This window comes from Cherax quadricarinatus, chromosome 28 (assembly GCF_038502225.1).
Source record: "Cherax quadricarinatus isolate ZL_2023a chromosome 28, ASM3850222v1, whole genome shotgun sequence".
Taxonomy (NCBI): Eukaryota; Metazoa; Arthropoda; class Malacostraca; order Decapoda; family Parastacidae; genus Cherax; species Cherax quadricarinatus.
In genome coordinates this window covers 5,625,876-5,641,515 of record NC_091319.1, presented here as the reverse complement: position 1 = coordinate 5,641,515, position 15,640 = coordinate 5,625,876, and the positions used below count along the sequence as shown (strand labels likewise).

At 42.4% G+C, this 15,640-nt stretch overlaps 1 protein-coding gene across 3 annotated transcripts in view; it reads left to right on the top strand.

Moving 5' to 3' along the window:
• The window catches only part of Mtp (microsomal triacylglycerol transfer protein), a 95,703-nt gene that overhangs the window by 32,573 nt on the left and 47,490 nt on the right, over positions 1 to 15,640 (top strand). The gene's annotated exons all lie outside the window — the stretch shown is intronic.

Genomic DNA, 15,640 nt, shown 5'->3' with positions numbered 1-15,640 from the left:
TGATAGAACTGTGTCCTGTATTCCTTGTATGCCTATTAAATTACACATTTGAAAAGTGTACAATAAATTACACACTTAAAAAGTGTGTATATTAAATTACACACTTGAAAAGTGTGTATATTAAATTACGCACTTGAAAATGTGTAATTTAATAGGCATAGTGCGTCATACTGGCATAGTTGTGCTTGCATGGGTTGATTCGCAGTTCTTGGCTCCACTTAACTCCTATCGACCTGCTTTACTAGTACGTATTTGCTCTCAGGGCCCGATCATACATGCACCTATGAAACTGTTTATGATGTTTGCTTCCTGCATGAAGTGAAAAAGGATTTAACGAGCAAAACAAGTTTATACAATGAACTACTAACAAATACTTCTCCCGTCTTATTTACTTATGAAGTGCTAAACCCGTATCACCTATTTGTACTCTGGTTAAGGGAGTAGAGTTAGAACCTGCTCCTTGGACCCCCGCTTCTCGAATACTCACGAACGGTAACACATTATTCCTAATTTTATGGACCCTATCATACCTACGCATTAAAGCTGCTTATGGACTGGTGGAGATTCGATCTGGAGAGAGACGCTATCTGTCACCACTCCGCATTGTTACGGGTTGTCATGACATGCTTGGCCAAGTACACGTTAAAATGGCTTTGTAACGCTTGTTGAGAGCTGGTATCAGTGACGTTGGTAGAGTAACTGGAAGGGAGGGGTCGAGACATAAGCATTAAAAAAAAACGGTAATTTCCCATTAAGGAAAGGTGAGCCAAAGTAGGAAGCATTATCCAAGCTGTTTTGCCAGAAATACACAGTCACATAATTCAAATAACTGAATCTCATCCATCTTCCAGTTCAGGCACTGTGCTTCGTACCTCCACAACTTAATCATGCTAATCGGTTCCCTTATCACTGGCATTTCCGACTTTCCCAGCAGGAAGGACTTTTGACACAAGCTTACAAGGCGTAGAGGGAGGATTATCATAATATGCGCTAAAATCGCAGAGATGAGGAATGCGAGGTAATCAGGTTTTCTCCAAGGAAGGAGAGGGATAGCTACAATTTCTTGGACCAGGAGTCCTTCATTATAATGAAAGCATCCTCTTGAAGGGAGTGAGTTGAATGACCAGCCATGCTACACCTCGCTTCTTATTAATTCCCTCCACCGTATAATCGTTAAGAAAATGACCCATGTTAACGAGTTAAAAAACGAACATTACTGTTTGAGGACGGATTTCGATTTCGTAGTGAATTTCATAGTATCGTGAAAATTGCCATATTGTATAATAGTGACTGGAGCAACAGTGAGACATCACACAAATGTTATCTTCACCCTTGGCTGCAGCATCCAGTCGACCTCCACCGCTGCCTCTGTGCCCACTCGACCTTGTCCTACTTGAAGGTCGCGCAGAGACTCTGAGGCGTGTCATAATTACTTCACCTGCTACCCGCACACCTTTGTCGAATTCCTTAATGTGTTGTGGTATTCTGATTCTTATAGCGATGACCTGTGCTCTTAGTGGCCTTCTTATAGTAGGAAATTTCTTGAAGCTTCTTGTAGCAGGATTTGTGCTTGTCTTCTGACAGCACTCGTTTCTTGTGGTCTTATAGTACTTATAATCTTAGGACAGGATTTGTTCCTTGTGATCTTGTTATAGCAAGTTTTCAGCTTTATGTATAATTTCCGTTAACTTGATTTCTTTGATTCTGATTTCTTCCACCGTGGCCTGACGGCTAAAGGCTTTCGCTTCACACGGCGAGTGTCTGGGTTAGATTCCCAGCGAGGGTAGAAACATTGGGCGTTTCTTTACACCGGTTATCTATGTTCACCCATCAGAAAAATGGGTACCTGGGTGTTATCGACTGGTGTGGGTCGCATCCTGGGACAAAACTGACATAATTTGCCCGAAATGCTTAGCATAACAAGCAGCTTTCTATATAGCAGTATGTCATTGATGTCAGCTATGGTCTGTATACGTTGTACATGTACTTGTAGAAATAAAGATATTATATTATTATTATTAATGTATTGCTTTTATTTTTTGTTCCTTAATGATTTTGTACAAGTCTCTTTCAATTTATTTGATACCTTGATATTACAATTCATAAAATATCCTAGTATTACAATTCAAAATCAATATTTTGTATGGATTTTTTTTTCGAGTTTACACTTATGCAGTTAAAACGGCAATATAGTTTAATCATTAAGGTTAAAACACCAGTATAGTTAAAACACCAGTAGCTATAGTTAGCATGAAATCCAAATTAAAATTACTTTTAGCTGTTTGATGTGTTAGCTTGCGTACTTGGGTGCTGAGGGGCTCTCTGATTCAGTTAACTGGTATTATCCTCCAATTCCTTGGATCGTACCTGAATGCCTCTCATTCCCCAGGTGCTGAATGATTTCTACGGGTTTAAAGGAGGGGACTAGTATTAGCAGCTGCTGCAATAACAATAGCTGTAATACTAATAGCAGCAGCTGCTGCTCCCGAAGGTGTGCCAATTATTTATGTAGGTGGTAGGTGAAGACGAGTACAGGTTGGACCATTTAAACTCTCTCTCTCTCTCTCTCTCTCTCTCTCTCTCTCTCTCTCTCTCTCTCTCTCTCTCTCTCTCTCTCTCTCTCTCTCTCTCTCTCTCTCTCTCTCTCTCTCTCTCTCTCTCTCTCTCACACACACACACACACAAATCGGACTGACGACATTGGAGGACAGGCGGGTTAGGGGAGACATGATAACGAAATACAAAATACTGCGTGGAATAGACAAGGTAGACAGAGACAGGTTGTTCCAGAGAGGGGACACAGAAACAAGAGGCCACAATTGGAAGTTGAAGACACAAATGAGTCAGAGACATAGTAGGAAGTATTTCTTCAGTCATAGAGTTGTAGTGGAATAGTTTGGGAAGCGATGTAGTGGAGTCAGGATCCATACATAGCTTTAAGCAGAGGTACGATAAAGCTCATGGTTCAGGGAGAGTGACCTAGTAGCGACCAGTGAAGAGGCGGGGCCAGGAGCTTGGACTCGACCCCTGCAACCTCAACTAGGTGAGTAACTAGGTGAGTACATACGCGCGCACACATGTGTACACGAGACTGATACCGTTAGAGAGAATTTTAAGTAGTGCTTGACGTTGTATTGACACTGGTTAAAATATTGGGGTCACAAGTTCCAGTGTTAATGATTAGTTACTTAGCTTATTGCATTGCAGGTGTTGAGCTCCAGCTCTTGACTCCGTGTCCCAAGTTTCTGTAAGCGAGCGTGATTTAATTTCATCCCTATTTTTATATATTCTTGTACTCTTTAACCTGAATACTGAGCCATATGGGCTAGACCCATTCTAGGCTATCTCTACTACCTACCATTTGTGGGTCATGTCCCGCTACTTCTGCTAGTTAGGTCACTCCTACTTGGGTTAGGTCCAACATAGATTTATGTGGTATCCAGTGTCTTGTGCCGTCTTGTTGCTACAACCTTCCGGGTTTCTCCACCACCCACTGCAACGCAATACGCCCCTCTCTCCTCCACAAGTATTATACTTGTTAATGGTTCCCAGGATCATCGCTCCTTTGGCTTGGTCTTAGACCGAACCTAAATTTAAAAAAAAAAATACAAGAATGAGGATCCTTCAGAAACAGTGAAGCATAGATAGTTTTATGCTGAATGTAAATAGAAATTTAGGAGTCACCTGGCATCTTACATGTTCTCTGAGTCAAAGACCAGTCCAAAACGTTTGGCTCCCGTTTCACATTCGTATGACAAGACTTAAGACCTTCCTAGATGACTGCGTTAACCAACCTTTACATGTGTATAAAGCTTTAAACTATTGGTGCTTTTAACGGGGGTAGGAAGTGCGCAGCGGGTCTTTCCCTGACAAGCAAAATGATGGTATAAACCTTGGTATGTGATGAATGGTTTTGAAAACCGACAAGTTGAAGAATTGAGACACTTATGCAACACATGGGAATCTTTATTGAAGAAACGTTTCGCCACACAGTGGCTTCATCAGTCCAATACAAAGTAGAAATGGGTAAGGAGAGTGGAAGTGTGAGGTGATCGGTCCCTCAACCTGGATTCGATGTGTTCAGTCCATCACTCTTACTACAAGAGTGATGGACTGAACACATCGAATCCAGGTTGGGGGGCTGGTTGCCTCATGCTTCTGCTCTCCTTGCCCATTTCTGCTTTGTATTGGACTGATGAAGCCGCTGTGTGGCGAAACGTTTCTTCAATAAAGATTCCCATGTGTTGCATAAGTGTCTCAATTCTTCATAAACCTTGGTAATAAATACCGACAAGTTGGTTTAGAAAGACACGTAAGCAAACACTATAACATATTAGAAAACGTTTCGGTCCTGGGACCTTGATCACTTAGAAGTGATCAAGGTCCCAGGACCGAAACGTTTTCTAATAAATATGTTATAGTGTTTGCTTACGTGTCTTTCTAAACCAAGCAAAATGATACTGATATAGCTGACTTGCAGTAATGGACAGTAATACAAATGAAACTGATCAAGCTGAGACTTGCAGGAGTAGACATAAAGGAAAAATGTGATAGGAATACTTACGAGTGAAATACCGAATGATCCATACAGGTTTGCTGCTTGTTAATATAATAATAATAAAGTCCAAGTGATGTAAAAGAGATGAAGATGTGGAATAAAAGTGTGTATCAGTGAATGAGGTGATCAGATACTAAGAGATGTAATAGTGACCTTTATACTCGAGTCACTAGGTCAACCGGTAAGCCAGTGATGGCACTGCCTTGGTCCACTATAAGGAGAAACGGGAGCCGGAACCCCACGTTCACGTGTCCTTGGACCTCATCGTCTAACAGCGCCCCACCACCACTCAGTCACATACACTTGTGTATGTTTTTGTTTAGGCCTCATACATAATTTTAAACTTTAACAATATTTATTGTCACGTCTTAATATTTTGTACATTGTAATCATCCCTTCCCCAACCCCTCTCTCTTCCTAAGTCACCAGGTTCATCAACCTTATTTTTTTAACGGGTGAACCGGCAAGCCAGCGGAACATAAGAACATAAGAAAGGAGGAACACTGCAGAAGGCCTGTTGGCCCATACTAGGCAGGTCCTTTACAATTCATCCCACTAACAAAACATTTGGCCAACCCAATTTTCAATGCTACCCAAGAAATAAGCTCTGATGTGTAAGTCCCACTCAAATCCAAACCCTCCCACTCATGTACTTATCCAACCTAAATTTGAAACTACCCAAAGTCCTAGCCTCAATAACCCAACTAGGTAGACTGTTCCACTCATCAACTACCCTATTTCCAAACCAATACTTTCCTGTGTCCTTTCTAAATCTAAACTTATCTAATTTAAATCCATTACTGCGGGTTCTCTCTTGGAGAGATATCCTCAAGACCTTATTAATATCCTCTTTATTAATACCTATCTTCCACTTATACACTTCGATCAAGTCTCCCCACATTCTTCGTCTAACAAGTGAATGTAACTTAAGAGTCTTCAATCTTTCTTCATAAGGAAGATTTCTAATGCTATGTATTAATTTAGTCGTCCTACGCTGAATGTTTTCTAACGAATTTATGTCCATTCTAATATGGAGACCGGCAGTGTTGACGTGTACTTAGCTCTGTGAAGACCTGTTTGCGCGCTCTCTGCGAATTGAAGCAAGATGCCCTCCATCGAGCAACTTTACCAACAGCTTAAGGAAGAATTGAGGTTGGCAAAGGTGGAGATTCGGCGACTGACCGAGGAAAACAAGAAGATTTGTAGTTCTCCTCCTGTTTTGAGTCCTCAGGTCAAGAAGGGAAACTGGTCAGTGGCTAGACAGCAGGGAACGAAGTTGACGATCAAGAAGACGAATGGAAAGGAAGAAACGATGAAGAAGAAAGAGACTGCCGTGGAAACTGTTGTGGAAACATCTAATACATTCTCAGTGCTACCCGACGAATGTGAGTCGACTACTGGGAACATCACGACGAACGACACCAAGGAAGGTAAGAATATTGTTGTTGTTGGGGATAGCCAAGTTAGGTATATGGATAGAGCGTTCTGCTTGAAGGACAGGAGTAGGAGACAGAGTTTGCTTTCCTGGGGCTGGGATGGAGGATATTGTTAGCCGTCTGGATGACATCATGAGAGGTAATGGGAGCAATCCTATTATCTGTCTCAGTGCTGGAGGCAACGATGTTGGCAGACGTAGGAGTGAAGACCTGATTAGCAGGTATAGGTCAGCAATAGAAATAATTAGGAGTAAGGGTGGGAACCCTGTCATATGTGGTATTTTGCCAAGGAGAGGAGTTGGAAATGAATGGTTGTCCAGGGCAATTGGTGTCAATTGCTGGCTGGACAAATACTGTAAGGAAAATGCGGTAACATTCATTGACAACTGGGACCTCTTCTATGGCAGAAATGACATGTATGCCAGGGATGGGGTTCACTTATCTAGGTCTGGGGTGGTAGCACTGGCAACTTCAGTGGAGGGAGCAGTTAGGACTTTAAACTAGGAATAGTTAGTGGTATGGGTTTTGGCAGGAAAACAGTGAAGTCCCAGTGTAGTAATATTACGAGTTCTAGGGGAACTAGTAATAAGCAGAACAAGGTAGATATTGAAAAGCCAGGGACTTTGGGTGATAAGGACAGTAATAGGTTTAGTAGAAAAACAGAAATGAGCAGGAAGGGTAAAGAGAAAGGAGAGTCTTTCAATGTTTATTATGCTAATTGCCGTAGTGCTAGGAATAAGATGGACGAGTTGAGATTAGTTGCTAGTGCAGGTAACATTGATGTATTTGCCTTAACTGAGACGTGGTTTAATTCAAAAAGTCGGGACATGCCTGCGGAATGTCATATTCAGGGTTTTAAATTGTTCCAAGTAGATAGAAGTATCGGGAAGGGGGGTGGGGTGGCATTGTATGTCCGAGATCGCTTGAACTGTTGCATAAAAATGGGTATTAAGTCTGAAGTAACACATACAGAGTCTGTTTGGATAGAATTTTCAGAGGGGCATGAAAAACTGATTTTAGGAGTGATATACCGTCCCCCAAACTTAGATAAGGACCAAGGGAGACTACTATGGGAGGAAATTGTTAAGGTCACAAGGCACGATAATGTAGTAATTCTAGGAGACTTTAACTTTAGTCATATTGATTGGAATTTCTTGACTGGGAATTTAGAATCATACGACTTCTTAGAAGTAGTTCAGGATTGTTTTTTGAAGCAGTTTGTGACAGAACCTACAAGGGGAAATAACCTGCTTGACTTAGTTATGGCAAACAATGAATCCCTTGTTAATAATTTAGAAATTTCAGAGGAACTGGGTGCTAGCGACCACAAATCAATTACATTTAGCATTGAATGGAAGTACGATAGTAGCGATAACTCAGTAACAGTCCCAGATTTTCGCTTAGCAGATTACGATGGGCTTAGAGAACACTTATCATCTGTTGACTGGGGTAACGAAGTGAGCTATCAATATGACAGTTTTCTGAACACTATACATGCTGCTCAAAGAACGTTTATCCCATATAAAGAAATTAGATCAAATAGAAATGACCCAAAATGGATGAATAATAGGCTCAAATATCTACTAGGGCATAAGAAAGGAATTTATAGGCGTATCAAAAGAGGTGAGGGTCGGCTCAAATATCTACTAGGGCATAAGAAAGGAATTTATAGGCGTATCAAAAGAGGTGAGGGTCATCTTATGAATCAGTATATTGACATTAAGAGGGACATTAAAAAGGGGATAAGAAAAGCTAAAAGGGACTATGAAATTAAAGTTGCTAGGGATTCTAAAACTAACCCAAAAAGTTTTTTCCAGGTCTATAGAACAAAAGTTAGAGATAAGATAGGTCCCCTTAAAAATAACTATGGGCACCTTACTGACAAAGAGAATGAAATGTGCTCGATTTTTAATAATTATTTCTCTCAGTTTTTACACAGGAAGACACTAACAATATTCCAGTAATTAATTTTTATAGTGGGCTAGAAGAAGATAAATTATGTAACATCACAGTCACTAGTGAAATGGTTGTGAAGCAGATAAACAGACTGAAGCAAAATAAGTCGCCGGGTCCTGATGAGGTTTTTTCAAGGGTTCTTAAGGAATGCAAAATGGAACTCTGTGAACCATTAACTAATATTTTTAATTTATCTCTTCAAACAGGTGTAGTGTCTGATATGTGGAAGATGGCTAATGTAATTCCTATTTTTAAAACAGGGGACAAGTCGTTACCGTCAAATTACCGCCCAATAAGCCTGACCTCAATTGTAGGCAAATTACTAGAGTCAGTTATAGCTGAGATTATAAGAAGCCATCTCGATAAGCATAGCTTGATTAATGATACTCAGCATGGATTCACAAGAGGCCGGTCTTGTCTAACTAATTTATTAACTTTCTTCAGTAAAGCTTTTGAGGCTGTTGACCACGATAAAGAATTTGATATTATTTACTTAGATTTTAGTAAGGCTTTTGATAGAGTTCCGCACCATAGACTGTTAAAGAAAGTGGCAGCTCATGGCATTGGGGGAAAAGTGCTCTCGTGGATCGAGTCATGGCTCACTGACAGGAAGCAGAGAGTGTCCATAAATGGGGTTAAATCCGAGTGGGGATCTGTAACAAGTGGCGTTCCACAGGGATCAGTCTTGGGCCCGTTGTTGTTTATAATATATATCGATGATCTTGATGAGGGAATTACTAGTGATATGAGCAAATTCGCCGATGACACAAAGATAGGTAGGATAATTGATTCAAACGTAGATGGAAATATAAACACATGCAGTATAATGTGATCCTTTATTGACTACGTTTCGCCCACACAGTGGGCTTTTTCAAGTCACAAACAGAACTCAAAGTGTTTAGTGTAATGTTAGCGCCCCGTATCTTTAGTTTTCATTGTTTGTGTAGCTTGAAACACATGACATTAACATTTAATTTATAACGGGGTTGACTTGTGAGCCAGTGAAAGGCTTAGATTTTTTTTTTCGTTTTTTCCTGACGAACTAATTATCCTCAGCCTTCAAGATACTTACGTGTTGCACATCTTCTGCACCTTCTGGTCGATATTATATACATTTGCTCTAGTTATACCTAAAGATTCGCTCCCCTTCCTTTCACCATTATCTCAAGGACAGAAAGAGTTATAGTTATTAAAATTCTCTAATAGTTTATGTAAATTATATAGATTATTGTATATTAAATTTTAGAAAGACTAGGTTGCTGTGTTTTTGATGCAAACTAAAAATGCATATACGAAATTTGCCTATCTGTATTTCATTATTTTCATTAGGGAGGGGAGGAGGATCTATCCTCTGGTGATTCATTTTTATTTCCTTAACGGAACGTAAGTGAAAAAATTAAATCACCTGAATGTCGGTCGGGCATTGGTCGGTCAGGGCAGTAATAATGTTTCTTTGGGAAAGTTGCTTAGAAAATTACTCCTCGGTGGTACATCAGAAAGTTAATACCTTGGATTTTTTTTCATGTATCCTGATAAACACGTACGTACGTGTGTACTCGCCTAGTTGTGGTTGCAGGGGTCGAGTCACAGTTCCTGGCCAAGCCTCTTCACTGGTCGCTACTAGGTCACTTCCTGCTCCATGAGCTTTATCATACCTCTTCTTAAAGCTATGTATGGATCCTGCCCCCACTACATCACTTCCCAGACTATTCCACTTCCTGACAACTCTGTGACTGAAGAAATACTTCGTAACATCCCTGTGGCTCATCGGAGTCTTTTAACTTCCAATTGTGACCCCTTGTTGCTGTGTCTCATCTCTGGAACATCCTGTCTCTGTCCACCTTGTCGATTCCACTCAGTATTTTACATGTCGTTATCATGTTCCCCCTGTCCTCCAGTGTTGGCAGGTCGAGTTCCCTTAACCTCTCCTCGTACGACATGCCCCCTAGCTCCGGGACTAGTCTATCTGCAAACCTTTGCGCTTTCTCTAGTTTCCTGACGTGCTTGGCCAGGTGTGGATTCCAAACTGGAGCTACATACTCCAATATGGGCCTGACGTACACGGTGTACAGGGTCCGGAACGACTCCTTACTGAGATACCGGAATGCTATTCTTAGGTTCGTCAGTCGCCCATATGCTGCAGCAGTTGTTTGGTTAATGTGCGCCTCATGAGATGTTCTCGGTATTATACACACTCCTAGATCCTTTTACTTGAGTGAGGTGTGTGTGTGTGTGTGTGTGTGTGTGTGTGTGTGTGTGTGTGTGTGTGTGTGTGTGTGTGTGTGTGTGTGTGTGTGTGTGTGTGAGCGAATAGGCCACAGGGAGGGGAAAAGGATGAAAGTAGCTATCGGTTCAAACAGCAGTCTTCGGAAGCTAGATCAGTCGATAAATAAACCGGGGTTAGCCAGGAGATTCAGAGAATATGCTATGATCCGGCTGGCACATTATATATAAATATTTATTGAACGTTGTCATAATTAAAATGCAATACCACTTCATGTCGCTGACAATTAAAAGACTTGAGAACTTGATGAAGAATATAACAATATGAGCAGAAGTATTGACTGCATAGTACATAGAATATTTGGTGAAGTGGATGATGTCAAATAGATGATAAAGAAGGTGTCGCCAGTTGATAGTGTAACATGTTTTCATCAGTTCAGTAAATTGCAAGCACGCCCGAAATAGTCCAGATATTTTGAAATGTGCAAAAATATTTAGCGTTACTCAGAACTACTAAAGCTTGCACAGCTCTTTGCTATTCTTTCATGATGCAAATGTAGAGCGAGCTTTCTAAAGGAACAGCTGGACTGTCGCATCACTGAAAGGGATTCTTGTTGAACCTCCGTTAACACTCGTCCTTTCACTCGGTCCTTCCCACTTTCCGGCAGTCTCACTCACTCTAGCGATAAGTCGCACCTGTCCTCGTTTCCGCCTATTTTCATTCCCACTTATCCTCATTTTCACCTGTCCTCGCTACCACCTATCATCAGCCCCCTCCCCCTTCCTTCCTCAACGATGCTGATTCTCTTTAACACGGTGAGTAGTCTTGAGTGGCTTGTTCCTAGGGGTGGTGGTTTCTTGTCTGGGAGGGATGCCACTCTTCCCACAGGTTACTGCTTAAAAACTCAGCATTTCTTTTGGTGTAAATTGTGGGAGATATTTTCCCTCTAAATTTGCAGGCAGTTTTCGTCCATGATAGTGAATTGTGTATATGGTTTGCTGAATGTGAAATATAGACTTTGAGTAGTTTTATTTGCTGTGTGATTCTGAGGAATTAGTCACGACAGTAGCAATTTGATAATGTTAGAAACTGAAAATGTTTGAAACACCAAATAACCAAACTGTTCCAGTGTTTTGTAACTAAATTTTCATCTCAGTTCTACCCTTGGTCACATTCAGTCCCCCCCCCTCCCTCATACTCACTTTGCTCCCACTCCAGCCCTCACACCCATTTCGCTTCCACTCCGCCCTCATACCTATTGCTTTCCCGCTCCCGCCCTCCCAGCTCTCCTTAACGCCCAGACCCATTCACCCTGCCGCTCAGTCCCATCAACCTACCCCTCACATTCACCCACTCCCGCCCAGACACACCCACCTACCCACTACCCCAACATCAATCACCCAGAGTAAATGCCCTCACCACTATCATTCCTGCTGCCCAATCATCTCACCAAGGCACTTCCTCAGCTTCACAACACTCATCTCTCTCCTCCACAAACCACTCTATATCTGAATCCCCACCACTACCCCAGTCCTCAACTCCATATTCCCCTACTACCTCTCCTTCCACGCCACCACATAAAAATGTCACGTAGAAGTCTGAAAGGGAGGTATACCTCTGTAACCGATGGGTTCTTAAATCAGGCCTGGCCTGGGACCGGGCCGCGGGGGCGTTTAAACAGTATTCTGGTTTTATTGTTAAATCCGTTCGCTTGCATTTCTTTTTTTTTATTGTACGTAAGGTAGATTTTGGTTCACTATAAGATTTTCATTGAAGTTTTATTATTATTATTATTATTATTATTATTATTATTATTATTATTATTATTATTATATTTGGGGGAGGAGAGCTGATGAAAACTATAAGGCTTCAAGATCAGCCTTGGCGCCGCCTTTGATTGCAATAATAACGGTGTACATGGGATTACATGGAGATCCTTTATTCTGATGGTCTTATGTACGAATGGTAGTAGTGGAATAAACTGAACAATGTGTCAGCGGTGGCAGACTTCATACACTGCGTCCAAAAAAAAAGTAAATATTCCAGTGGGTGGAAAATAAAAGGCGGGAACGAGAACTAGAGCTAACTTTCCGGTAACTCAAATAGGTACTTAGAAAGTGGAAGTTTAACGTTATTGTTTGAGGATATCGCATGTTCACCCCACCGCAATATACTGCAATCCACGTGAGTGGATATATGCTCTCACGGGAATTGGGCAGGGGGCGCATATTCGTAGATGGCAGGGGGGAGGGCATATTCGTGGATGACGGCAGAGGGGAGGTCATATTCATGGATGGCGGCAGAGAAAAGGACGTATTCATGGATGGCGGCAGGGAAAATGCCATATTCACGGATGGCGGCAGGGGAGCAAGGGCATATTCATGGATGGCGGCAGGGGGTGAGGGCATATTCATGGATGGCGGCAGGGGGGAGGGCATATTCATGGATGGCGACAGGGGGGGAGGGCATATTCATGGATGGTGGCAGAGGGGAGGGCATATTCGTGGATGGCAGCAGAGGGGAGGGCATATTCGTGGATGGCAGCAGAGGGGAGGGCATATTCGTGGATGGCAGCAGAGGGGAGGGCATATTCGTGGATGGCGGCAGGGGGAGGGCATATTCGTGGATGGCGGCAGGGAGGGAGGGCATATTCGTGGATGGCAGCAGGGGGGAGGGCATATTTGTGGATGGCGGCAGGGGACAGGGCATATTCGTGGATGAGGGAGGTGAAGGGTATATTGGTGGATGGGGGGGAGGGCACATTCGTGGATGGCAGCAGGGAAAAAGGCATATTCATGGATGGCGGCAGAGAAAAAGGCATATTCATGGATGGCGGCAGGGAAAAGGGCATATTCATGGATGGCGGCAGGGAAAAGGGCATATTCATGGATGGCGGCAGGGAAAGGGGCGTATTCGTGGATGGCGGCAGGGGGGAGAGCATATTCGTGAATGGCGGCAGGGGGGAGAGCATATTCGTGGATGGCGGCAGGGGGGAGAGCATATTCGTGGATGGCGGCAGGGGGGAGAGCATATTCGTGGATGGCGGCAGGAATAGGGTATATTCGTGGATGGCGGAGTTGGACCATATTCGTAGGTGGTGGTAGGGGTGCATATTCATGGACGGTTGGAGTTGGGGGCATATTCGTAGGTGAAGGGAGGGGTGCATTTTCGTAGGTGATTGGAGGGGTGCATATTCATGGATGGCGGGAGTTGGGGGCATATTCGTAGACGGCATCGGGGGGGGGGAGAGAAACATTCGTATGGGTGGGTAAGTTAGTATATGGAGCGAGGAGGAAATCTTGAGGCTTGTGTGTGTGGGGGTGACGCGTGCAGGTGAACGGCCGGCCCCACACACGTGCAACACTGCTCTTCTCGTCACCCCACGCACTGAAAAGTGGCCATAACGGTATTTTTATATCTTTGATTCATGGAAAAAGATAAATTCGTTTAAATCTTTGTGCTATTATGTTGTAAGGCTTTAAAAAATTATTTTTTTTAATAGCCTTTTCATTTCTATTCTTGGTATCCCCATACCTACCTGGAGGGTATTCTGGGGATCAACGCCCCCGCGGCCCGGTCCACGACTAGGCCTCCCGGTAGATCAGGGCCTGATCAACCAGGCTGTTACTGCTGGCCGCACAAAGTCCAACTTATGAACCACAGCCGGGCTGTGGTTCATACGTCCAGCTCCCTCTTGAAGACAGCCAGGGGTCTGTTGGTAATCCCCCTTATGTGTGCTGGGAGGCAGATGAACAGTCTTAGGCCCCTGACACTTATTTTGTTCTCTTTACATTGGGGGAAATGTTTTCGTAGGGACTGATTTCTGTGTGCATATTTGGGACTAGTCCCTCTAGGATTATCCAAGCGTATATTATCATGTATCTTTGTTTGCCTGCATTCCAAGGAGTACAGGTCAAGGGACTTCAACCGTTCCCAGTAGTTTAGGTGCTTTGTGGTGCTTATACGTGCAGTGAAAATTCTCCATGTATTCTTCAGGTCTGCAGTTTTTGCCTGCCTTGAAAGGGGACTGTTAGTGTACAGCAGTATTCCAGCCTAGATAGAGCAAACGATTTGAAGAGAATCATCATTCACTTGGCATCCCTAGTTTTGAAAGTTCTCATTATCCATCCTATCATTTTCCTAGTAGCTACATTGTTGTGAACCTTGATGGTGAAATTCTCTGACATTATCACTCCCAGGTCCTTCGCATTAGTTTTCTCGCTCTATTATGTGGTTGGAATTTATTTTATACTCCGATCTAGTTTTTATTTCCTCAAGTTTTCCATATCGGAGTAATTGAAATTTGTCTTCATTGAACTTCACATTGTTTTCTGACACTCATTTAAAAACTTGGTTAATGTCCGCTTGAAGATTTGCAGTGTCCTCAGTGGATTACACTGTCATGCAAATTCTCGTATCGTCAGCAAAGGAAGACACATTACTGTGGCTTACATCTCATAATTGATCTCATTTTGCTGGTCAGGAGCCTTTCACATGTGTCTGTACTTCTACTATGTTGTAGTCTGAGTGTATTGTCTTTGATACTATTATATTTCGTACCAGACCATCGTTATTAGTGAAGATTAGGTCATGTGTAATTTTTAGTCACGTTGGCTTCACTATTTACTGGCGTAAGATGAATTTGTTTCAGAGATTTAATAACTTGTGTGTGTGTGTATTTTAATCTAAGCTGCCTACTAAAACATTATTTGTCACATTTCTCCATTTTAGGTGTCTTAGGTTGAAATCACCCAGCAACAAAATATTTAGGGCTGGGGTTGGGAGATTTTTCCATATATTAGTCAATTTTCAAAAACTGTTCCTTGAATTGTTAGGAAGTTGAATCAGGTGGCTTGTATACAACCACAGTGACAGAGTTTTGGTTTTCTATCATTACCACCAAAGTGACTGGGATTATGGGATATGAAAATACTTTCCTTGAATCACTCAGCAGCTGAAACGTCGCTTTCCTGAACATCCCGGCATGGTCATCACTGATGTCTTACCAAGTAGGGGAAGCAAGAGCTTCCAGGGGTGTCAAGGATTTCCAGAAGGGAAGGGAGCATCAGTTTTCAAAGGGAAACAGGGGCTTCCAGGTGGACTAAAGGGATTCAAGGAGATGCAATGTGATGGGGAAGTCATCAGTATGGTTGTCTTTCTTTAACACAGTCCTGATCCAGGAAGGAGGAGGAACTGCACTCCTTAACCTCCTTTTTCTCACTGGATGTCAATACAGTACATGCCTCTTTCTTGCTTCAACAACTCGTGCCTTCCACAGACTTGTGTGGCTGGAATGACTTGTGTTATCCAATTGCTGTCAAGATTGTCAGGTTTAAGGCTAATTGAACACAAGGGTCATTAAGGCATAGATTATAATCAATATAGTATAGTGCTTGTCATTGCTTACAGCAAGGAGATCAAATACTGATATATAGTGATATCCATTGTATATGAAAGTTAATAATA